Source organism: Phocoena sinus, chromosome 18 (genome assembly GCF_008692025.1).
Source record: "Phocoena sinus isolate mPhoSin1 chromosome 18, mPhoSin1.pri, whole genome shotgun sequence".
Classification (NCBI taxonomy): Eukaryota; Metazoa; Chordata; class Mammalia; order Artiodactyla; family Phocoenidae; genus Phocoena; species Phocoena sinus.
In genome coordinates, this window is record NC_045780.1 from 7,203,666 (window position 1) to 7,229,899 (window position 26,234).

The 26,234-nt window shown below is 47.3% G+C and overlaps 1 long non-coding RNA gene across 1 annotated transcript; it reads left to right on the forward strand.

Annotated features, from left to right (window-relative positions):
- Window positions 1–18,949: 18,949 nt before the first annotated feature.
- Window positions 18,950–25,464, forward strand: LOC116743144. The gene is made up of 2 exons (XR_004346692.1): window positions 18,950–20,447; window positions 24,920–25,464. It is a non-coding gene; the product is annotated as an uncharacterized LOC116743144 (long non-coding RNA).
- Window positions 25,465–26,234: the final 770 nt, after the last annotated feature.

The window sequence follows — 26,234 nt, forward strand, 5'->3', positions numbered from 1 at the left end:
GGTTCCCTTTATTGAACATCCTGGAAAAGGCCACACTATAGGGACAGAAAACAGATCAGAGATCACTAGGAGACAAGGTACAGGGAGGGACTGACCGTAAAGAGGAAGCATGAGGGCATTTTTGTGATAGAATTATTCTGCGTCGTAACTGTAGTGGTAGATACACAGCTCTATGCGTTTGTCAAAATCCAGAGACCTGTATGTACACCACAAAGAGTGAAATTTGCTACGTGTAAATTAAAAAAAAAAAACAACCAGGATGTGGGAGTGACCCCACAAAAATTGAAGCCGTAACAAATTAACTTAAGTGTCACCAATGAATAACATAACCACACAGAAAGGGGTGAAAGAAGAGAAGTTTTGGAGCTTTGAAAACGGTATTTAACAGGATACTGTCAGGTTTAAGACAAAAAGCACTCTATACAAATATAATACCTGCTGCAGGCAGTAAATCTGCTTTTCAGAGGGGATGGGCTAGCACTTCGCAAATTATGTGCATACTAGGGTTGAACAGCACAGTCAATACCATGTAGATCATGAGAGCCAGGTTTCTCATTGTCAGAGAAAGAAGTTACAAATAGGGAAAGGGGGGAAGGCTGGAATGAACTTTGTGGTGCTGGGTTAGAATCAGAGGTATCATATGAACTCATGCGATTTAAGTTGTGATTTAAGTATGTATACAGATCGATAAGGAAGGAAAGAAATATGTGTATATACATGGGTCATTAGACATACATACATTTCCTAGCCCCGGCTCCTGTGAAGACCTAGAAGCAATGACACCACAATAACAGTGAGCACACCTAGTGCCTGGATGTTGGTCTCTAGAGACGATGATTTATTAAAGGGAACCAGGGGTCCTTGGAGAAGTGGCAGATCCAGCTGGGAAAGCGGACATACATGAACCTGGAGTATCTTGTGAGGTCAGGAAGTAAGAAAGTGTTCAAAAAAGGATGGAGGGACAGGACCGAAATAACACAGAAACCAACCTGAAAGTGTTCCCAATGGCCAAAACTGGAACAATTCAAAATATAATATAAATGACGGTATAATTAGATTAGCGCCCATAGGATAAAATAAATACCCGTGAGTCCATACTAATGTATATACATACATATATGGGGGAGAAGAGGCAGCTCTTCCTTACAGAAGAATTCCAATTAACAAATGTAGAAGAAATGAGGAAACTATAAAATCACCATTAGAAAACCACAGTAATAACTGATACAGGCAAGAGTCACCAATGAATGCTACAATTAGTGAACAAGAGCTTGAAGAGAAACGGGATATTTGCATAATCTAACAGTATCTCCCCCCGAGATATTTGTTAACTAAAAAAGGAAAAATAGTAACTTTACCCAGTCTCTTAGGCAAATGAGGAAGGTAAACACCACCAGTAATAAGAATTATCAACATCACAAATCCCTTGACGTGATACACTGAGAAGAGCACATTCCTTCTGTCGTATCCTCGCTAAGAATACATCATGAGAAATCAACAGACAAACCAACCCGAACGGAGGTTCCGTTATGTTCTACAAAATAACGGACTGGTATTCTTCAATAGTGACAAATTCATGAAAATGATCAGGTAAAGACTGAGGAACTGTCACAGATTGGGAAAACTAAGCAGAAGTAACATCTAGATGTAACGTGGGATCCTGGATTGGATCCTGGGACAGAAAAGGGGCATCAGTGGAAAAACTGATGAACTCCAAATAAACCTACAGTTAATAGTATTAAACCAAAGTTAATGTCTTGGTTTTGATAATTGTACCATGATTATGTAAGATGTAAACATTAGGGAAAGCTGGGTGAGGGATATATGAAAATCCTCTTACTGTTTTCACTTTTCCGTGAGTCTAAAATTATTACAAAATAAAAGGTGGTTTTTTTTTTTTTAAGTACCTACTATGTTAAAGCGTCACTTTACATCCTAAGCTGACCTGGCCCAGCTAACTGCTGAGGCTTATCCAGTAATGATGTAGACTCATAAACCACGCCAGAGCTCAACCCTAACAGGCGTGTGAGTTGGTGTCCAGCCAGCTGCCTGGCTGGTCCTCTTGCCCATTTTTCTATTATACATCAGCCATAGGTTTGGCTACAATTCCCAGGCCTTGGACTTTGCTGGACCAGAAGAAGGAAGAGGAAGGGGAAGCGAAGAGCCTCTGGGATGGAAGGTGCCTTCTGTGCTCTTTTAAGCTGCTTTCAGCTCCGGCTCTGTGGTGCTCAAATCTCTAAGGAAGCTACCCTTTCACCACGTCCAAAAGATTACAGAATGACAGAGGGTAGGTTGGACCTGTTTATGCCCTCAGAATTTAAAAAACCATCTCTATGTTTACAGATCTGAGTTTCCATTTCACGTTTGTGGGGAAATAACTAAGCAGCCTTGCCAGGTGGTAGCAAGACTCTTCATGTTCGCAAGCTCCTCCATGTAGAAGAGCAGGTTAAGTCCTGAAAGCCTTTCTTAAGAGCACTGTGTCCTTCCAGTTGCCTGGGAGGGGTTTACGTTTGCAGCCCTCAGATTTACTTCCACTGAACAGGAGTGTTTCAAAGCCAAGCCTATGCCCCTCCTCTGAGCTGGTGTCTGTCCTCTCAAGTACATTCTCCCCAGCAAATCAGTGTTTTCTACACTGGAAGTGCACTGAGAGAGACCCCATCTGCAAATACTGTAAGGATCTCCCCAGCAGTTTCACAGCCACCACCCCGTGCACTTTGAAGTCGGGCAAATTCAGAAGGGCCTTGTATGGAGGAAATATCCATGGCTTGGGGCCAATGCTTCATCACTCCAAGTCTTCAGACAAAACTCCTGGCATGCTCCTGAGGGAGCCTGTTGACGTGGAGCCTCCAAGCCAGGACGCTTCAGATCCTTTGGGTTTTGTCTATCACTTGTCCTGTCTCTTGCTGATTACTGTTGACTGTTGAGAGGAGGCAGCTTCGGACATTACACAGTTACCCTTGTCTTTTAGAACCTTTCCTAACATTGAATGACTCGGTCCCTACACAAGGCCGACATTCAGGATTTTTTTCACTGTTTCCCTTTTTTTTTAATGATCTCGTTTGTAATGTATATTCGTGAACCCCTCATGGACATGACATAGGCTTAAAAATGTTTGTAAAATACCTGAGGCTCCACATGAGCAGGGCAAGCACACTGCAAACCGAGGTGCTTGTGGCCAAGACCCTGACCCTGGTCACTGGTGGTGGGCAGAGATTTCTCAGGAGAGCACAGCTTTGTTGTAACCACGGAGAGGGCATCTGCACCTCCCACAAAGAACAAGGAGATTCTAAAGCTGATGCCTGGTACACTGTTTCCAGAATCCACATAGCGGGAGGTTGACACAATTATGTGGAAGGTTTGGGCAGAAATCTACTTATCTACATAATTTTTTAAAAACCAAAGATTGGTTCCGAAATTTTAAAAAGGGTTACCTTGTTTAGTCACTTACTATGTGTCGAGCACACACATTGCCTCATTGAATTCTGAGAGCCACTCCACAATGTAAATGTTATGGTTCCCAGATCACAAACAAGGAAACGGAGGCAACGACAGGTAAAGGAACTTGTCCGAAGTCACACAGCTAACTAGGGGCAACAGTGGGACTCAAACCTGGGTCTCTGACTGCAGAACTCTTAACCACCAAGCTAAACTCTTCGGGTAACCACCTCAGATGCAGGGGCCCCAGGTTCACTCCCTGGTTGGGAAAGTAAGATCCCACGAGCCACGAGGTGCAGCCACAAAAAAAAAAAAAAAAAAAAAAAAAACAAGAATCACAGTCTTTTCAGTGCGCTCACAGTCTCACCAATAGCACTAATATGTATCGTGCATCATAGACATGGTGACAGAACTTTAAAAAAACAAAAACTGTGGAGAAATGAGCGTGCTCCGCTCATCAGAGGTACGACCCTTCCGCTCACAACACCCCCATCCAGGGGGGCTGGCCTGTGAGCCCCAGGCCGACCTCAGAACATTCCCACTGTGGTCGCCTCCCTGCACGGCCTGACCCCACGCCTCAAGAATCCGCACAGCTGGAAGCCAATGGCAGCTGTCTGCTGACGGGGCTCAGGAAGCGGCCCTCAACCAGGGGCGATGTGGCCCCCAGGGGACATTTGGCAACGTCGGGAGGTAGTTTTGATCGTCACGCCTGGGTGTCTGCTGGGGGGTGGGCACTACAGGGCGCAGCCAGGAGGAGAGTAACCACCCCAGAGCGCACAGGCCGGATCCCCACTCCCTCAGCCCCACCCAGCCCTAAATGACAATGGTCTTGAGGTTGAGAAGCCCGCGCTAAAGGAGCAGCAACGCCCCTGAGCTGTCGTCCAGCTGGGCAAGGACGAAGGGTCACTGCTACCTCGGTCAGGAAGCTGGGTCAGACAACGGCTCACTGGGAGGGTGGGAGGGGCATGTACCACTCACTCTGGGGCTCCTTCCATCCAGCTAATTAGCGCGTTTACAGACTGTCTGAACACACAGCTACCTCTCCCCCATAAACAACGTGCTGGCAAGCTGTTCATAATTCAAAATACTGTCCGGATGAGCTAAGCAAATGATTCGACCAGGTGAGTCTCCCCTGTGTGGCGGTGTATCTCAGGGGGACACACGGGGGAGAGAGGTGTGGCATCAATAAGGCTGCAGGGGCCTTGGCAGGCGACGCCAGAGAAGAACGTTACCGTCAGAGGAGGAGAGGAGGCCCTGAGGCCTGGTCCCTAACTATGTGAGCAGGCCAGGAGATCACGTTCTGCAAGAGGGGAGGCAGGTGAAGGGGGAGCTATAACCGGATACCGCTGCAAACACAGCTCCACTGAAGGAACTAAAACAAGACGTATGTTACACTCACCTCTTGAGAAGTTTAAGGTCAGAGTTCTGCCAGGGAGGAACCAGCCTGGGGAGTCAGACAGACCTGGCTTTGAGTTCCAACCCTGAAATGCTCTTGCCATGTGACTGCGGCCAGGAAACAATCTCTCTGAGCCTCCTGGGTCTCTCATCTGCAAGCAGGACTAATTATCAGCCACCTCGCAGGGTCCTCCGGAGGAGCAAGGTGTGACGTGTGGAACAAAGCACGTGGTGCTGCTGGGTGCAGAGCACAGGTGGAGTGCCCTGCCCACCCCACCTGCTCCCTGCACTGGCACATGCGAAGGAGACTGGTTTTCCCTGAGCACGGCTGGGAGGAGGGACCCTGCGAGGGGCTGAGTCAGAGCCCAACGGCGGCTTCTTCTTTTTTTGTGTATATATATTCATTTATTTATTTTTGCCTGCGTAGGGTCTTAGTTGCAACATGTGGGATCTTTCATTGCGGCGTGTGGGCTCTTCGTTGCGATGCGTGGGCTTAATTGCCCCGGCATGTGGGATCTTAGTTCCCCAACCAGAGATCGAACGGGTGACCCCTGCATTGCGAGATGGCTTCTTAACCACTGGACCACGAGGGAAGTCCCAAGGCTTTTTATTAAATGGAATTTACCTTGATGAATCATTCCATGCAAGACATCCAGATAAGCAAGCTTGCCTCAAACAAGTATTTTTGAATCTAGGACCCAGAAAATGACTCCCAGAGATACGCTTACTATGTACCCAGAAGAAGATTTAGCCCCAAGCTAATGAAATGAAACTTCAGGACTCTCACTTCCCCGCCCCTTGTGGGGGCCCAGGCAGGAGGCGCAGCCACACATTCATGGTCATTTGCTTCTGTAAACTTGGCAGTGGTACGACAGTATGACCTTAATTTCCTAAGATCACTGCCTCTTTCTCCTCTGACTCTCTTTGGCCATATTTCTCCTCCTTTTGGGTGACTTTGGAGTGGCCACGGACATTCTGGGTCTGGCAAAGAGGAATCTGAGCTAAACATACCTTTACTTTGGCTTAATATAGATTTATAAATTTACAAACTATATTTATAGTTAAGTTACTGAAGGCTGTTCTGGAGTAGGGAAGGTTTCCAGGAATGTTCCTATGGCCCACTGTGCCGACTCCCCAGCCTGGAGATGGGAAGGCTCCGATCCAGAGGTCGTATCACAATACGAGTGTGTCCTGCAGGGTTTGGTAACAGCAATATTGTGGTTGGGGAGGAGAAACAAGATGAGAAATAGAGCCAAAGGAGACCAGCCCGAAGCTAGTCAGGAGAAGAGTATTCCGATCATCAAACTTGTACAATTGTAGGCACACGTAAAACTGACTAAGTGCTCAAGAAAAGTTCTCTCCCTTCAAGAACATGAGACCGTCAAACAAGATGCACCCCAAAATGCAGGTTAAAAGGATTTTAGAGGTTTGTCAAGCAAGTAATAAGTATTCTTCTGAATTTTGTGATACTTTGATACCTAGTTTTCTCTGTAATTTTCTATTCTCTTCAAAAGGGTTCCCAAATTGTAAAAGCTTCAGGCCTTACAAAACCTGGATCCACCCCTTTAGGTCACACATTTTTATCTTTTCGAAGAGAGTAAAGTGGGGCAAAGGTGAAGAGGAAGACAACTAAACTCCCTATCTAAATTGCCTGAAATAATTATATTTCAGTGATACAGTGAACCTAGAAAATTGGACATTCTTTGGGTATTTGTTCTTTCCGAAGAGAGTTAAATAAAACATGAATATAAGGCTCCAGACTACACCAGGAGATTTTCTTCTAAGGCTGAGTCTGTATAGCACAGTGTTTTGGAAAGTACTTTATGTATAATGTGAAATGAAACACATGTAGGTTTTAAAAAAAAGCGTTGTCGGTTTCTGCTCGGGCCTTTAATCTGTATTTAGCTATCCTTTCCCTCCAGCCAAGATTCTAAACTCCTTTTTCACTCCCACTATTGTCCCCTCTACACTAAAATCAAAGAAACTCAGCTTGATAATTACAGTTTTTGAAAGCACAAAGTAACACTATACAAGTTCCAGAAAGTGAAAGAACTTCTTTCTAAATTCAAACGACTGAACAAGGAAACATTCAGGTAGGCAGAGTGCTTGCAGTCTCTGCTCTCACCACAGGAAGATTTAAAGGAGCCACACTCTGGATGCGGGCTTTCATTTTAATGAAAACTCCAGAAGCGCCCACGGGCTCCCCGTGCCTTTCCCCACCCTTCGCCCCTCCCCGAACCCCACCCCCCAGAAGCACGAATGTCCTAAGGAAGAGAAAACGGGGCTTTCTGCTCCCGGAGAACGCAGTCCTCCACCTCCCGAGCGCGGGGCCAGCGCCCAATCCGCCTGCGCCTCCCGCCGCTCGGGGCCCGGCAGCTGCAGCCGCCGCTCCTCCCTGTTTGGAAAAGGGGGCTACGCTGGGCGAGTTTGTAAATTCCTGGGAGCAGAGTAAAGCCAACGGAGTATTTGTTGGCGCTTTTCCTTTCCTTGGAAAGCACTTCGCAAGAGAAAGTCACCCCACCCACCCTGTCTACCTTCGATTGCAGTCCTGCTTGTTTTTATAAAAAGAGAGTTCGTGCCTTTAAAACCTTCATTTTCTCCCCAGGAGTAAGCATTAGCTAATGATTGCCAGCCGGTTTCTGTGTCTCGGCACCACGTGACCAGGACACGTGACTTGGAGCCGGCTGTGGTTGTTCCTTGTAGCTGAATAAAAAGATCAAGCTTATTACTGCACGAAAAGCCTGGGGAGCTCATCGGGGCAACGTGGGCAACGTGATTCCCGGGCGGGTTACACAACGCGCGGCCCCGCTGGGCACGCAGCTCTCGCCGCCTGGCCTCGCTCCGCCGCGGCGCAGGGAGGCGTTTCCTAAAGAACACAGAACAAACGCGGTTTTATGTTTTCCAAAGTGAGAGTCCATTTTCCCCTCGGAAAATGTATGATTATCCTGGAGAAGGAAGACACCCAATTTCTTCAAGCCACGTTCGCCCTCTTGCTGGGATAAAATGGGACGGCTGCATAGCACACAGATAACGCAGCAAAGAGGAGACCCAATACTCCTCTCAGCTGAAGATTTAGGACTATTTGCCTTTCTCCCTCCCTGGGAAGTCTTCAAAATGTGCTCTTCTCTATTTATAAAAAATGGGAACTAAAAATGACATTTGAAAATTTAAAATTTAAATGACACGTTCATCCCGTGTTTTCCCCTGAAGATTTCTAGAACCTTAGCAGTTCAATTTTGATTCAGCACATCCTGCAAAGGAGAGAGCAGAGGGATTAGTCTTTTATAGGTGAAAAGAGCCGGGCGTCCCTTTGCAGGTTCGGTGTAGATGTGTGTAAGCAAACATATGCAGATTTGCCTCCAAATGGCCCCCCTCCCCCGCCCGGAAGGTGCCGCCCTTACTGTGCCCATTCTGCTTTCTCTTGTCTCTAGCACAGGCTTCGGTGATGACTCAATTACAGGAGAAAGATAGGGGAGGAACAATAACCTTGGTTATGTACAGCCCAGGGCCTCCTCAGGATGGAACTGCAAAGGAGAACCTCAGTCACTTTCCCACCAGCGCCTGTTCTAGAACGAGAGGCGAGCGAGCCCTTCCCAGCTCAGGCCGGGTTTCAGCTACGGATCCACGAACTCCACGAATGTTGACGGAGTGACTCCTCCGCCTGGCGCAGTTCCAGGTGCTGAGGAAGCCGGAGCGAGCAAGGGAGACAGCTCCCTGCTGCCTGGAGCCGGGCCCCTGTAAGGCAGAGTTATCTCCAACAGGCCAAGCCCAGGAGGCCAGCTCCGGCCTGGAGCGGGCGGGGGCGGGCGGGCGGGGGCGGCCTGTGAGACCTCCTCCTGCTGTGCCGCCGGGGCTCCGACCAGGAGGGCGCCTTCTCTACTGGCCGTTAAGGACTAACTCATTTGCCAGCTGATGCTTTGCAAATGAGAGCTACATCTTTGCTGCCAGGCTGGTGGGATGCTGCTTCTCAGACACCTTCTCAGTCGGCACTGAGGAGCCTTCTCTCCTGTTCCTCACCCTGCACGGTCCAGAGTCTGTGCAGACGTCTCACTGCTGCTGGCAGCGGGACCAAAATACAGCAGAGCTTCTGGGGAGTGATCGCTCCATGAGCTGTAATCAAAGCATTGCCCAGAGAGACAGCCCTCCTTCAGAGGACACCTGAACAACTCTGGCAGGAGCTGCCTGAGAGGCCAGCGGGTCTGGAGGGCCAGGGGGCCAAGGTACGGCTTCGGGCAGGCTTCCAAAGGACAGGATGCCAATACTGCTGGTATTCCTCCATGAGGGATGGGTATGAGCCTCCCAACTTGTCAGATCTGATGTGCATCAGAGAGCGAAAGTGTGTTCTGAAACTGCTCTGACATCCAGAAAAAGAACTGGCCAGGGAATAGGAGTGAGAAACTGAGGGAAAGGATGAGCTATTGCATTCTTAATGAGATCCTGATTGGATTCTGATGGACACTCAGTAAACACTCTTTTCTCTAGAACTGTACAGTCAGCCCTCCATATCTGCAGGTTCCGCATCCTTGGATTTAACCAACTGTGTATCCAAAATATTCACACACACACACACAGAATTTTCCAGAAAGTTCCAAAAAGCAAAAGTTGAATCTGCCGCACACCAGCAACTATTTACATAGCATTCACAACTATTTACATTGTATTGGGTATTATAAGTAATCTAGAGATGATGTAAAGTATACAGGATGATATGTGTAGGTTATATGAAAATACTGCACCATTTTATATAAGATTTTGGTATTCTTGGCGTCCTGGAACCAATCCCCCACGAATACGAAGGGGCAACTGTATACCACATCAAAGGAAAAGGAAGATGGCAAGCTTAAACAAAAGTCAGAAATGCAGGTGCAATTGTCTGCATCACCTCAGAGAAGGTCCTTGATATCCATGTCTGATAAGCAGTACAGATGTCAGACCTTAGCCACCCAACCCTGACCTGTGCAGCAGAAGACAAGAGGACACAGGCTCTGGGCCTGGGAACTCAGGGTATTTTAAACCACATTTCTTCTCCCAGTCTATCTCAACAACACTTCCCATAGTGGTTCCCAACACCACTTCCTGGTTTTCCCGAGAGGAGGAAGAGTAACTGCCATCTTCCTTCTGCAGACAGGGAACCTAAGGCAGAAACATGGTAACACCCCCAGCGTCAGCAAGTCCTTGGAAAATCAAAGAGTAAAACTCATGTCCTCTCCAGGCTCACCTCTTGCAAATTCCTGTACTTCGAATAGGGTCACGACAGTGCAGCCACTGTGGAAAACAATATGGCAGTTCCTCAAAAAATTAACCCTAGAATTACCATATGATCCAGCAAACCCACTTCTGGGTATACACCCACAAGAACTGAAAGCAAGGACTCAAACACATTATTTGCACACCCATGTTTGTAGCAGCATTATTCACAATAGTTAAAAGGTGGAAGCAACCCACATGTCCATAGATGAAGAAAATGTGGTATACATATACAATGGAATATTATTCAGCCTTAAAAAAGGAAATTCTGTCACATACTAAACATGGATGGACCTTCAGAACATTATGCTAAGTGAAATAAGCCATTCACAAAAGGACAAATACAATTCCACTCATAGGAGTTACTTAAGAGTCAAATTCATAGAAAGAGAAAGTAGAATGGCGGCTGCCACGGGCTGGGGGGAGGGGAAAATGGTGAGTTAGTGTTTAATGTGTGCAGAGTTTCAGTTTAGGAAGATGAAAAAGTCCTGGAGAGGGACAGTGGTGATTTACAGCAGTGTGAATGTACTCACTGCCACTGAGCTGTACACTTCAAAATGTTAAATCTTCTGTGATGTATATTTTACCACAATAGAAATGATTTTTAAAAATAGTATCAGAGTATCATCTAAACATTTTTTGGAGTTTCGGGTGATCTCAGACAATCTTTGTCCTGGAAGTTGTGTCCTGTGTATCAGCAGAATCTGTGAGAATTACCCACATCCATCCCTTTTGATGTCCAAGGAGATGGAGTAAAAAAGTAGACACATGGGCTGTGATGCTATCTCTCTTGTCCTTTAGCCTCGGTTCTACATTGTCTACAGTCCTTCGAGGTTGAGAACTCCCCTTCATCAGGCCATCCTCACCTCCTGCAGCCCCTTAGCCCATTGATCTGATTTGCTAGCAAGAGAAATGGTAGCATATAAGAAGGAAGATTAAGGATTAAGCTCCACCCACCCAACCCCTCCAGTGGAAAACGTTATAGATTTAAGATAGCAACTTCCCTGGTGGCACAGTGGTTAAGAATCCACCTGCCAATGCAGGGGACACAGGTTCGATCCCTGGTCCAGGAAGATTCCACATGCTGCTAAGCCCATGCGCCACAACTACTGAGCCTGCGTGCTGCGACTACTGAGCCCACGTGCCTAGAGACCATGCTCCACGACAAGAGAAGCCACCGCAATGAGAAGCCTGCGCACGGCAACGAAGAGTAGCCCCCGCTCGCTGCAACTAGAGAAAGCCCGCACTCAGCAACGAAGACCCAACGCAGCCAAAAAAAAAAGATAAATTTTCTTGCCCATACTGTAAATTTTCTCTCACCTATTAATAGACAGATTTTGTGGAAGGTTTTGGGAAATACCTGATGGAGTGTTAGCACAGAAGCTGGGCTTCAAAGGACACGAGGGAAGCAGATCCCAGGAAGCATGAGAGCAGAGATTGTCGACTGCATGTTTTAAGTGCTCTCTGCCTTGGCTTTATGACTTAACATACAAAAGAACAGTGCATGTTACCAGAAACCATAAACAATATTCTATCCTTCTAGAAAGACTGTACTTAATAATTCTAAGTAAACAGGGTCTTCTGAGCTGCTTGAAAAGGAGGATAGCCCTCATGTGGAAAAGCCACAGGCCTCCTTGGAAGAAGTTAAGTTGGTGGTTAGAATAGCCAAGAATTGTCTGTATTGACAACTGACCATCGCCGTGAGTCATCCGTAAACCTGCCAGTGGGTCGGGAATGGGAGACTTCTGCTGCGACTCTCCAGCAAGCCTGGCCCCTACTTCCTCCTTCATCAAGTCAGACCTCACGTAGGCAGAAAAGTCATTAGGAAAAAACGTATGGATGACGAAGCCATAAATAAAGATACTACCTTATCCTGTCTCACCTACCGGCCTCATTCGGTTGTCAAGCAAGAGTGCTTACTTAGCTCTGTGCTTGTCATTAACAAACGTTTGGTTTATTGGGTGCCATTATTATTATTGTTATTCTGGGTATCCCACAGATACAGCAGTCATATTTTCCAAGTCCCAAATTAGGAACTTCCGGTGTAAGATCTGTATAGTTTACTCAGGCAGAGAGCAAGATAGATTATTTCAATCCAAAGCTGTCTGGAAAATCCCAGGCCATGTAGCCCTTCTTGTGGGCCCACCACTGACAGACACTCTAACTTAAATATGAAACTTACCCAACTTCCCATATCTCTGGGGAAAGGTGAGGGTGACGGTTCACCCAGCTAACACAATCCGTGTTGCTGCATTCAATTCAGTTTGCAAACACACATGGACACCTAAATGCCAAATAACTGAGTTGAATGCTGTGAGGAACAGAGAAGTGAAAAGGAAGTGGCCGTGTCCCCCAGAAGCTCAGGGACCTGGGGGGGTGGGGGAGCTGATCCACTAAAAGTCCCTGATCACACCTGACCGTTGCCTCCAAGGCTTTCGATGGCAGTTTAAGGTATTTACACTTGATTAGAGCTCAGAAGGTCGTGAGTAATATCCATCAAAACTGGAGGAGAAGACAACACAGCTGGAGCCTGGCTGAGGCGTGGCCAAGAGAATGACCATGGTCCAGCGTGGCCAAGAGAATGACCATGGTCCAAGCTGAGATTCTCACACTGCCCAGAGAGATCCACTTTCCCTGTGCTTACAGATCTTTCAGGAGCCTTTCTACATGGTCAAAATAAACCTATCCTTGAACAACTAATTAGTGCTAATGTGTCAGGAGAGGTTAATAGATTTGTGGTTCTACATGCCCCTCCGCAGGGTACGTGGGTTTGATGGTGGAATTTTGGTGCGGTGAGCAGTGAGGGAACAGTCTGAGCAGAGAGCATTTCCATTTCCTTCCTCTCGGGTGATGGAGGCCATCTCCTTTGCTTGCATGCACAGCTGCCTCCAAGGGGAAAATTCTCCTCGTCATGGCCATGTCCTGTGCAGCCACTAACACAGACGCTTTCCTACAGCCCTTCAGAAACCAGGCAGAGAGCACTGCTGGGGCCCAGAGGCAGCCATGGGAGAACCTGCAGGTGGAACATCACACAGAGCTGGTCCAGCCCGACTCACAATCCCAAGCTGAGAAACAGCGTCCCTTCTTCAAAAGAAGAGACGAGAGCCTTCTTGAGCTGCTTTCTTCCTGCAGTCATGGCCAAGTTTAAAGTCAAAGACATTAGCACCTACTCAGGGGCCCTTTTGATACCAGCAGAGCTCACAGCATTGAAAAATGGAGAGTGTGGAGAACCTAGAACAACCCAGCAGAGCAGCAATGGCTATGGGACGGGGTAGTGTCTTCAGACACGGATCGGGGGCATTTCTGGCTCAGCCCATCCTAGGCCTTTTATATTCACTAAGTGATCTTCTGACTTGAATTGTTTCCCAAACAGGCTCTGCTGTCAGAAAGAAAGAGTCATTCGTTTTTTCAACAAATATATTGATCCCCCACTATCTAAGCCAGAATGAAAGAATATAGTTTAATAGGAAAGGGAGATGGTAGTAAAGAGGCCTCTCATGGTGTGTACGGCCACCAGGGGAAGCCCAGGGTATTACAGTGGCATGGAGGGGGCATCTCAATCAGAGGGTTGGGTCAGGGACAGCTGCTGACTGGAAGATGATTGGATATGAAGTACGATTCAGGAGACAAAGTGAAGGAAGGCATCCCAGGATGAGGCACCACATGGATGCACCAGAAGGAGGCATGAAATGTCCTGGCCCCTCCCTTACTTCTCTGGAACAGTCCCTCAGAGCTGAGAGGCTACCATCCCGGGCTACAGTCCTCAGTAAGGCCACCAGGTAAAGCAGAATTCTCAACACAACGCTGGAAATCAACTACAATTTTAAAAAAAACAACACATAATTCTCAACTTTTATGTTGTGCGTTTTTTTTTCAGTCAACATACCTTAAATTATGACACTGAATTCTTGTGGGTATGGTCTGCCAAGCAGGTCATCCTGGGACCACATCGCCCACCCTAGTCTTGTTTCTAAGCCTCAAAGTTGAAGCCCAGAAGATGTAGGAAACCAATCCTTGGAATCCTGATATGTGGCCAAGACTTGCCTTTTACCCCATGTGGAGTAAAGGGGTGCAGGCCATCTGTGTAGCTGCAGGGGACGGAGTGGCAGGCGCTAGAGCTAGAAAGGAGAGCTGGGGACCAATTTCAAAAGGGCTCCTAGGCCATGCCAGCAAGTTGCCACGTCTTAAAAGCAAACGACTGTCAGTATGTTATCAACGTGTTCCATTTTCAACCTGATGCAGGAAGGACATATTTAAGCCTGAATACACATTGTTGAAAGTGGTGACTTGCCAACCACTCTTCAGCACCCCCTACAGTGCATCGGGAGGCTGTGGGGGACGTACTAGTACTAAAACCCTGCAGAAATGATAGATGGTTGTACTTTACCTCATCAGCTTCCATCTAAATTAATGGAAAATGGTTTCTTCTTCCCTTTACTCTTATATTTTACTGTAGGCTCCCTTATGTACCTGAGGTTGGAATCCCAGGCGGGGAGGTGATGTATCTCAGGCCTTGTTCAGGGGTGGAACTCGCTTCTCAAGTCTCAACTCCAAGATAAATATGTCATTCCTGCCAAGCACTCAGCTTCCAGAAACGGCCATGATGAAAATGCTTCGTGCAATGCAGCACCAGAGGCGCAATCAGACTTCAAAAGGGTGTCAACTGCGTCGTGTTCAGGAAACGTGTAGAAAAAGAAGAGCCCCTCGGAAAGAAAACCTAAAACACCCCACCGCCTAAACTCATCTTGGGAAGAAGGAAAAGAAGCTGAGCTGATCTCTTGGGGCACCACACTCGCTCCAAGAGGCCCTCTGTTCACACTGCGCTGGAGTGTGTGGACTTGTGTCCAGCCGTGTCCAAATCTACTCTTTGTAAACAGACAAATTCCAGGATTCTGGTTACCATCATGCCTCCCGAGCAAAAGAGATAATGAAACATTTATATAATTATCACAAACTATATAATTATCACCTGCCAATATATGTCATGTTTTTTAGATCATTTTTTGGGGGGGGAAAGTTAAGGGCGAGGGCCCTAGAGACAGATGGCTCGTTTCAAATTCTAGTGGATAAGAATCTGCCTGCCAAGGCAGGGGACGTGGGTTCGAGCCCTGGTCAGGGAAGATCCCACATGCCGCATAGCAGCTAAGCCCATGCGCCACAACTACTGAGCCTGCAGGCCACAACTACTGAAGCCCGCGCGCCTGGAGCCGGTGCTCCACAACAAGCGCAGCAAGAGAAGCCACTGCAATGAGAAGCCCGTGCACCGCAACAAAGAGTAGCCCCCGCTCGCCGCAACTAGAGAAAGCCCACGCATAGCAATGAAGACCCAATGCAGCCAAAAACAAATTAATTAATTTTAAAAAGAAAAAAATTCTAGTGGAGTCTTTCTGACCTCCCTAAGCCTCAGTTTCCTCAGCTATAAAATAGAGGCAATAAGTAGCACCTACCTTAAAAAAACTGTGGCAAGGGTTAAATGAGTCATTCCACAGGAAAATTCAGGACTCAGATTGGCACATACTAAATAGCCAATAAATGTTAACACTTATTATGGTTTGATTATTCCCACCAGGAGTCAGAGTCTCAGGTTTTGTCTGGGACATATCAGTTTGTTTTGCAAAGACAGACTTTACCCTGTAGCTAAAATTTCTGCCTCTCCTCTCAGCTAACACCTTTAAATCCATGTTTTTAAGGGCCTAGGCAAGAGGGTGAGGATGAGTCAGCTACCAAACGTCAAATTAACATCAGTGGCATTTTGTCCATATATAAAAAGCAACACTTGTACTATGAAATAATATGGATTAAGGAAGAATCATGCCAGGAGTCTCCATTCCAAACCTACTTAAAGATATGTCAAGCAGAGAAGCAACACACAGCACCATTCAAAATCCCAAAAGTCACACTTTGCCGAAACTTCAAATTACTAAGGATGAGATTGGTACTATATTTCTAAAGACAGAAATCCTAGGGACAATGAACAAGAAGAAAAAGACACCTTACAAAGGAAAACCCAGCTCCTTTTATACCTGTCTGTAGCTGTCTAGGCTTGCTTAATTAACATCGAAGTACTGTTTAAAAAAAAAAAAGCCAAATCAGGTTTCACGAACTAATCTGTGTGGTTTATAAAAAAGTAACCATTTGGTTTGTCCAACAGTTGACAGCCTGACTTCCGATTTTAAGTTTTGCCACCCTGAATTATTATCAGCTTTAAAACGTTAGGAAAAGTAGAGGCAAAGCCTTGCCCTTTTTTTCTGGCCTCTCTTGTTTGCTTGCAGTGAGACTCTATTTAATACCTTCAGAATTTGCTCTTGCCTTGAAGCAATAGACAAGTATGTGCTGCTCTGTTCTAAATATGGGAACAGCCAGTACGAATAGAAGATTGAAGATTTGCTTTGAAGCTGGATGTTGCCAATGCAGAGCCTCTCCCAAATGCTGGGAGCAGGCAGCAGGGCCCTGCAGAGGGAGAGCTCCCTGCTTTTAACCATAACATATTAATTCTGGGCAGTGTTTGGTTAGACCGAAGGTCAGGAATCTGATTTTGACCTCAGTGCTCACAGGAATCCCATGGGAATCCTGAGAGTGGCTGAATGAGTACCGTGATATTACTAATAATTAATAATGAAAACGTCCCAAGTTTCTTGTTTTAGTGCTTTTTATCTCCCAAAGGTTTCAAATCACTTCACAGACCCCTTGTTTCACCCCCTGTTGACTTGTAACCGAGTCAGGCACAGAATATTGCCCTGGGTCAAGACCACAGCCGCACTGAGCCTTTTTAAGCAGGAACTGAAGAAAGATAACCACTGAAGATTAAAGTGTAAATTTTAGGTAGGCAGGTTATAATTATCCACTTGAAATCAAGCCAATAAATGAAATTTAATACCCTTCTTTCGTGAAAAGCACCCGGGCAGCTTTTCCTGAACATAAACAGAACTCAGATCTTCATCTCCTGTAACTCACCGTTTCTCAGCCTTGGCATCATTGACATTTGAGACTGGATCATTTTCTGTTGTGGGGTGGAGTGGCGTCTCGGGCACTGTAGGGTGTTTAGCAGCATCCCTGGCCTCTACCCACTAAATGCCAGTAACACACACACATACACACACACACACAGAGTTGTGGCAACTGAAAATGTCTCCAGACATTGCCAATGTCTCCTGGGGGGCAAAATTGCCCTCAGCTGAGAAGCACATCGCTCTAATTCACTACATTAGCAAGGGAGATTAGAAGCTACTGAATTACCAGAACCTTTCATTCCTCCAGATTGCTTAAAGGATTCCTTGTGAAAGAGGGGCACTTACCTGCTTTTAGGATTCAGGGAAACTTCAATTATGAAATAGGACTTCGATTATGAAACAGGGACCTAAAATTAAGTAACCCCCCCCCAAAAAAATTAAAGACAATACACAACCCTAGACTATCAAATGCACCCTCCCCCGGGGTAACAGGGGATCTCTTCCTGGCATGTAATCTCCCCCAAAGGATTGCTGTAGGTTATAACAGGATAGCACTGCAACATCCAGACATCCACTGTTCACACCCGGCTCTCAAACTTCCTCGGGTCGGAGTTCCTCTCTCTTCTGGAATCTACAGTCTCTGTCAAACTGCAGAACTGAGGCCTGCATCTAATTGCCTGCAGACACTGTGATAATCCCAGCCCCCTCTCTGACCGCACCCATGCCCTGCAGCTTCTCATCCTCCCCCATGGCACCCAAAAGACCTCCTGGGCCCTCAGCTCCAGGAGGGTTCACTCACTGCCTGGTCCACATGCCCTCCACACCCCAGAAGACAGTGGGGATCTCAGACTCTCTCATCAGAGTTTGTATCACGAACCCCTGCTCACATCTACAAAAATACATTTTGTACTTTTTAAACTTTTTATTTTGAACTAATTTTAGACTCATGGAACAGTTGCAAAAATAGTACAGAGATTTCCGTATATCCCTTTTTATGATCTGAATGCAGTGTCCCCCAGAACCCCCAAATTCATATGTTGAAACCCTATTGCCCAATGTGATGGTATTAGGAGATGAGGTTTGGGGAGGTGCTTAGGTCATGAGGGACCCTCATGAATGAAATTAGTACCTTATAAAAGAGGCTCGAGAGCTCCCTATCGCCCCTAAGACACAGCAAGAAGGCAGCATTTATGAACCAGGAAGCGGGTTGTCACCACAGACTCTGTCGGCACCATGATTTTGCATTTCCAACCTCCAAAATGGTAAGAAAGAAATGTCTGTTGTTTATAAGCCACCCCGTCTGTGGCATTTTGTTATAGCAGACAGTACAGACTAAACGCTCCTCATCCAGCTTCCCCGAGTGTTAACATCTTACAGACCCATACTGCAATTGTCGAAACCGTCACTCGCAAAGCCTACGGGGGTCCCTGGGGAAAATAAGATGGCATCTAGGTGATAAGGTCTAAACGCTTCTTTTGCGCTTAGTGTAGTTTCACTTGCCTGTAGGGGGCCACGTGCAGAGGCCTCGCACCCAACGAGTCGCATTACGGCTCCCAGCGTTGGACGGCCCCATCCGACACTTCAGCTGCAGGCCGTGTGCAAAAGCACCCCATAAGACACCGCGATTCAAGATGGCGGAATCGGGCCGAGTGCAGAGAGGCGGCACACAGCACTGGAACCGGAGCCGGAGCAGTACAGCTGCGCATGCGCCTGTCCTGCAATAACCCCGCCCCCTCCCTGCAGCCGGAGACCTTATAAAGCAGCCCCACCCCACGACCTGTCCCGGGAGCACATCCTCTAGAGCCTAAGGCTGCCGCCTCCACGTTCCTCGATCACAGAATAAAATTTTCCACAGCATCTGAACTGAACTGGGTCTTGTTTTATTGGCTCAAACAACACCGGCCAGGAGAACCCTTGTTGGGGACCGATGTGGGACAGCCAATAACAAAACCAGGAAATTAACATCAGTGCAATACTGTTATCCAAACTAAAGGCCCCAGTTTTCAACTAATGTCCCTTTTCTGTTCCGGGATCCTATCCAGGATCCCAAGCTGCATTTAGTTATTTCTCCTCAGTCCCGTGAATCTGTGACAGCGCCTCAGCCTTCTCTTGACTTTTATGATCTTGACGCTTTTGAAGAATATTGATCAGTTTTTTTGTCAAGTCTCTCAATTTTGGTTTCTCTGATGTTTTTTCAAGTTGCCCGAACGTTATACATTTTTGGCAAGAATGACACAGAAATGATGTTGTACTCCCCCCCCCAAAAAACATATCAAACAGAAGTTTCACGAAACCCTATCTTTGCTATGTAAGATACACGCTGACATTTTCTATTACTGTTTGAAATGCTGGTTTCACAACCTTATTGCTTCACAGCCGTCTAATGGGTCAGAAAACACCGCCCTAGGCCGGCTCATGTCTGAGCCCTTCTCCTCCTCCCACTGGTTCTTTCTTGAACCTCTTCCCTTTCCCTGCCTCCGTGGCACCGCACTGACTGGGTTTTCCTTCTTCCTCACTGACCAGCTCTTCCCTGTAAGTTTTGGACTTTTCGTCCCACCCCCATCCCCGTGTCCTAGATGGTGGCAATGCGTGTACAACACTGTGAATGTTCTACCTGAACATATGTCACTAGACATATTTCCTCTGTGAGCTGACCCACTCCTTCCATTGCGGCTCCACACAGGTGAGCCCACCCCTGCTCTCCCACCTGTGTATCAGGCTCAGCCTTCCCGCTGCCTCCAGGAATTTCCACGTGGGTGTCCTGCCCTCACATCAACGGGACCAAAATAACATTTACTCAGCACTCTCTCCCTCACAAACTGGATCCCCTTCCCTCCAGCCTATGCCTGTCAGCGTTACACCCTCATTCCTACTTACTTATTGGCAAGAAGCCCGGCTTTCACTGTCTGGCACCGGGACTGCCACCCAGCCGGCTCCTTTATTCTCCATTTCCTAATCCAGGGGTTCTCAAACTTTAGGGAACACCACAATCACCTAGAGGGCTTGTTAAAAAACTGATTGCTGGGGCCCAGAGACCGTAATTCAGTGTCTAGGGTGGGACCCCCAAATTTGCATTTCTAACGAGTTCCCAGGAGAGGGGGTGCCGCTTTGAGAACCACGCTCTAACCATCCCAAGTAGGAATTCCAGACTCATTTTGCACTTCCGGGACTGCAGGGAACCAGCGGCGGCGCGCACTATTCCACCTGCCCAGCCCAGCCAGGAGCAGATCACCCTAAGCCACTGTTTTCTCGACATGGAAGGCCTAATCCATCCCCTTGCCTTGCAAGGACTCAAATCTCCCTCATTCTGAGGGGATTCGCTCCAGACCAGCAGCCCCAAGATTTTTTTCTTCTCCAGCCTTCGTGGAGTTGTTTCTCTTAGGACTCGGCGGCAAGGAAAGTGGCGATTACAATCGCAAGGTTAGTCCTGCCTCTCCAACTAGGTCCCAGGCTCATAGTAAGTCGTTCTTCCTCTGTGCTCACTTCAGTTTGTTCGCTTCTCTCATTGTGATTTCGAGTACATCCCGTTTTCACCTTGCACACCCTCCCATACACGCGCAGGCACACGCACGCACACACACACACAGAGGTACAGGCACTGGTTTAGGGCTCTGCCGGAAGCAGAGCGTGGGCAACTGCTTGCCCGAGAGCCGTCTGGCTAGCCTCCGTGAACTTGAAAGAAACCGAGTGAGGCCTTGCCCTGCCCTTCAAGGACCCGCTGATTGCGGACGGCGGCTCTTGGGTTCTCTCCGCCCGGGAGCTCTGGGAACAGTCGGTGCGAGGGGCCTGGGTGGCGAGAGACGTCGACAGGAACCGAGGCAGGGGGACATTTGGGCAGCCCTACACGGGAACAGATGTCTTTTAAAATCTTTCGGAGGGCGTCCAAAGAAGAGATCACGTTGAGCCCTTGGAGGTGGAATCAAGACCTGGCTCGCGAAGGACACAAACGTCCCGTGCCGCGCGGACCCTCCCCGGCTCGCCGGCTAGCTGGCTCCCGGGGCGCAGCCTGCGCGGCGGAGGGCGGGAGCCGCAGTGCCGCGTCCCGCCGGCAGGGGTCTCCGTCCCGACTCCGGAGCCTATTAGGAACTCACCAAATGGAGGCGTGGGGGAGGGAGCGCGGCGGGGCGGCGAGCCGCGCCTCCCACTGCCGCCACCGCAGTTCTTCAGTCCTCACCTTTGAGACACTTGGTGGCCGCGCGGATCCGGCAGGAGTCGGAGGAGTGGCCTTGTCACGTGGGGGAGGAAATGCCTTCCTCGCCTCCCAACCTGCCGGCTCTGGTTCTGGGGCTTTTCTGGCGTGATGAGCGAGGCCGGGAACGCCCGCTCACCTCGTCAACCCAAGGCCGGCGGTCCGTGCAGGACCGTGACCCTGGGAAGTTTCCTCCCAGGTTTCTCCTCACCTTCCCAGAGAGCGGTAGGAAAAGGGCTGCTACCCCAACATGTTTGCCCTTCAGGGCGATTCCGTTTCCTAACGTGCCTCTTTTGAAAGAGGTCCATTTAGTCTGTAATAACAGCAGCCGAGTAGGCGCAAGTCGGGCCGGTAGCGATCACTTTATTGTTTTAACAAGTGCTCGTGGGTCATCTCCGGGTGCCAGGCACTGTACCCCGAGATTCAATGGTGAGCAAGGACTCAGACCCTGTCCTCACTACCCGGACCGCCAAAGAACTGAGTTTTCAGGTAACCAGATGGGCTTCTGGTGCCCATTACTTGAACACCCAAGACCACATGGAGGAAGAAAACCCTCCCTCAAACCCAAGCGCGCAGTCTGTGCCACCGTTCGAAGCGGGTTAGTGCAGGCTTGCGTTAACTTTTTGGACCTTTTCACTTCATTTAACAGTAACGTGCAAAAAACCTTCACTGACGGCTGCCTTCCTTCGGGGCTGGGCCGAGCTAGGTGCTGGGGATACAACGGTGAACAAGATGTGTCCCTGTCCTGGGGAGCACGCAGCCCAGTGCAGGCAGTAGGCGGGTAAAGCATAAACAAGAAATTGCAGTGTGGCTGGGACCCTGGTCCTCTAGTTGTCTGGATTCCACTGATTTATTCTATAGGGCACAAGAGGAACCAGGAGAGAGAGGTCTTGCCCACACTGCTGGGTCAGACCCAAAGCCCAGCCCCAATGATGTAGAGTCCCTTAGGAAAGCCACCATCTGGTGCCGATGCCCAGGGAAACATCAGTCGTCCTATATCCCAGGAGCATCCTCGTTTCTGACCCTGGGGTTGCTCTGGCTTCACTGATCTCATTTCCCTTCAAATTCACTTCCTGGGAAGTTCCTCAGGAACTAATATTCACATACTCCGCTTCCCATCTCATGAAACCGTGCTCTAGAATCTGGCTGATGCTGGGAGAGAAAGAAGGTTCACTCTTCATTTATTTATATTTTTTAATTGATTTGTTTGTTTGTTTTTTGGCTACACCCCGTGCCCTGTGGGATCCTAGTTCCCAGACCAGGGACTGAACCCCGGGCCCTCTGCCCTGAGAGCACACAGAGCCCTAACCACTGGACTGCCGAGGTTCACTCTTTATATAGCTTTCACATAGCTCAGTTTCTGCTGCTGTTGTTTTAATGTGCTGAAATGATGTTTGGGCTCTCTTGTTCGCCTTTTGAAATAAGTTTTAAAAATTCAGACTTCCAAGAAAGACTTTCTTTTCTACATATTAGGTTAACAGAACACTAGCTGTGTGGTTCCAACCTCCGACGTTTCTAGGCAGCAAAAATCTCATCGCGTAGCCAGAGAAACAGTCACAAATTCCCATGACACACTTTCAGGCCGTATCTCTCTGCTCTGGGCCTGCTTCAGGACTGTGGGAGTAAGGCAGTGCAGCAGAGATTAGCTAGGAGGCACTTGGAATCCCTCCACACTGATATTTTGTGCTTTTTTCCCCCGAGTGAGGAACACAGAGGCCTCTACAAGCACTGTTATGTTTTTTTGTTTGTTTTAATTTATAAAAATACACAGACCTCTATGTCCTCTGAGCTCTGTGTTAATACACAACATTTAGTGCTATAAAAAAGAAAACTGCCTTGGTGAAAAAGCAAAGCAGAGTCTTGTTTACTCTTGTCTGTCTGTCCACACCAGGATAATTGCTGCCTACCTAAAGTGCCCGAGGAGCTACAAAGGGATAATTCGCTTCCTTTCTCCGCTGTTGAGTGCTAAAATTCTCCTTGGGAGAGATGCCATGTCTTATCTAGAAAGATACTCAGAAAGCAATGTTTATAATTATCTAGAAGGGCGGTAAGCACATCAGACACGTGAATAAGAAAAATTAGGTACATCCTGATCATTCCTAGGATGCTCTCAGAGAATGACACACATTTCCCATGAAATCAAAGTCTTTCTCCTCTAAATCTCACATATTCTGTTCTGTGTTTCTGAAAATGGGCATCATTTCTACAAATTGAATCCCATTATCACATGCAAAACACTAAAAATGTGTTCACATAGAAAAACTATTTCAGTAGACTAAATTCAAAATTGTTTTAACGAGAAAGAGGTGGGCTGACCTGCCACAATCTCACAAAATTTGGGAATGGGAAAAAAAGTCTTCAGGATTAGCGAATTCAACTTCCAAACAATATCCCTGGCAAGTAGCCTCCTCATACCTGAGGACACACGCCTAGTGGCAGGGATGCTCCCAGAGGCCCACCCTTTCCACCTCTTGGAAACAGTTCTTTACCCGGAGCCTGAGATTCCTGAAGCTCCCTTACTCAGCGCCCACTCGCCACTCTAGCCTGGCCACATGGGAAAAGCCTCATCCACAAAGTAGCTCCTTCAGTGTCTGAGTAGCTCTCAGAGGTTTTACTCTTGTAGGTTTGTAATAGGGCCTCATTGTACTCATTGAGTCTGCTAAAAATTGCTCATTGGGCTTCCCCGGTGGCACAGTGGTTGAGAGTCCGCCTGCCGATGCAGGGGACACGGGTTTGTGCCCCGGTCCAGGAGGATCCCACGTGCCGCGGAGCGACTGGGCCTGTGAGCTATGGCCGCTGAGCCTGCGCGTCCGGAGCCTGTGCTCCGCAATCAAAACACTGAAGGAAAAGCAAGTTCAGAGACTGGGAAAGGGGAGTGCTTCTCCCCTAAGTTGGGAGGCAAGGGAGCCCTAATGAGGAGATGACATTTGAGCAAAGACCTGAGTGAATTGAGGTGGTGAGCCATGTGAATGGGGGGAGGGGAGGGAGTGAAGGCCCTGCAATGATATATGTGTGATGTTTGAGGAATATCAAGGAGGTCAGCAAGACAGAAAGGGGAAGTGAGACAGTAAGTAGGAGGGGAGGTTTGAGAGGCAGCCAGGAGTCCTGTGGCCTCGACAGGGCCTCACTCTGCAGGGTTGAGAGCAGGGATATGATGTGATCTCAAGACCCTTCCCATCTTAGTTGCTGCCTTCTCTATTTTTCTGGCTGGCCAAAGTCTCTGTAAAAGGTGGTAACCCAGACTTGCCTCCAATATTCCAGGTGAGGCCTAACTTGCGCACATTTTTCCTTTCTTCCTTCCTTTCTCTCTTCCTTTCTTCCTTTCTTCACATTGTACTCTTAAACCACATGCCCCACCTGAGTTTCTTCCCCACCCTCACCCTCATCCCCCCCGCCCCGTCCTAATACCTACTGATACCATGGAGCTTAAGGAAACGTCCTAGTGCCAAGTGGGAGCCTACTCTGAACAAGGTCTTCACAGACACATTTTTGTATTTGCCTCATTCTGGTTCCATTTAACATGTCAGGTTCCAAACATCCTAGACTTGTGTGGATAGCTTTTGGGTGCCCAGTGGTGGATACTTTCCTCTTAAATTCTGTCTTACTAGACTGGGTACATTGTTTCAGTTTTTAAAAATATTTTTGGACCCTGGTTCTAGCATCTTAATGTATAAGCTATTCCTCCCATCTTTGCCATCAACAGATTTCTTCAGGATATCACTTATAACAACATTGTATAGAGGGCAGCTGAAGATAGAGCCCTGTGGCAAGTCAATAGAGACCTCCGTCAAAGTTGGAATGGATCCATTACCAAGACTTTTGGGAAGTGATTGTTCAACCAGCTTCAAATCACTCTAATTTGCCCTATATCTACCCTACATCTCTTCATTAATCGACGAGGACACAATAAAAGATTTTTGTCTAAGATACTAAGACGTACACGCACCGTCTTGACCTTCCAGCCCAACCGTGCTATAAAACAAAGAAATGAACTTACACCTCACAGTTCTTATTTGCTTTGCCACTTCTCTTACCAACTCTGGACTTTTCCTCCTGGCCTGAGGCTCACCTAACATCAGACACAGGCCATACCTAGAAGCTTGCTTCCTTCTTTTTTACCGTAACTGTACACTGTAGTTTTGTCTTCCTAAATGCATTATACATGCTACTGAAAAGCTGTGATCATTTGAATCATATTCTAAGTATACAATGAACAGTTCATTCCATCAATAAAGGTATTGATCATTCCCTTGATGAGTCCAATATTTCCAAAAAGGAAACTCTTTTTGAAATACAAGTATAATACTTTCTAATACAGATTTTTGTTTACCTATACTGAATTTTCTCAAAACGTATCATACCTTCCAAGACAATAATAACAGACCAGGGCTGCTTGAATCACCCGTAAATCCAATACCTGACACATGGTGTCCTACTGCCAGGAGATTCTTTAGCCTCAAATCTTCAGACTCATTAAAATAAATAGTATTTCTATTAATTGGTAGTTCATGTGGAGATAAACAAAAGCAGTTTCCATCTGGTTTTACATTGATCCTGAATTCTTTTCAAGTCAACCTTGTGCCCCTTTTGCAAACTAGATCACAAATCTCCACGAGGGCAGAGGTCATGTTTGTCTCGCCCTTTACTGCCTTCACAGAGTCAGGCACCACACCTGGAACATATATAACAAGGGCTCAATAAATGTTTCTTGAACAGATAAAATGAGCAATAAACAAATGTATGTTTACAAAAATCATACTTTATTCATAAACTGATTTTCGTTTTGCCAAGGATCAAATAGAGACATGCCCAATGCCTTCTAAAATGGAATTTTGGGGGCAAAAATCACCATCTTAGGTACATAAATAATAGTAAGATTCTCGATAGCAATTCTTGCACATTTTGGTCTCAGGACTCCTTTAACACTGTTAAAAATTATTGAGAACCCCAGAGTTTTTGCTTATATAGGATATATCCATCAACACTTACCATATCAAAATTTTTTAATTTATTAATTC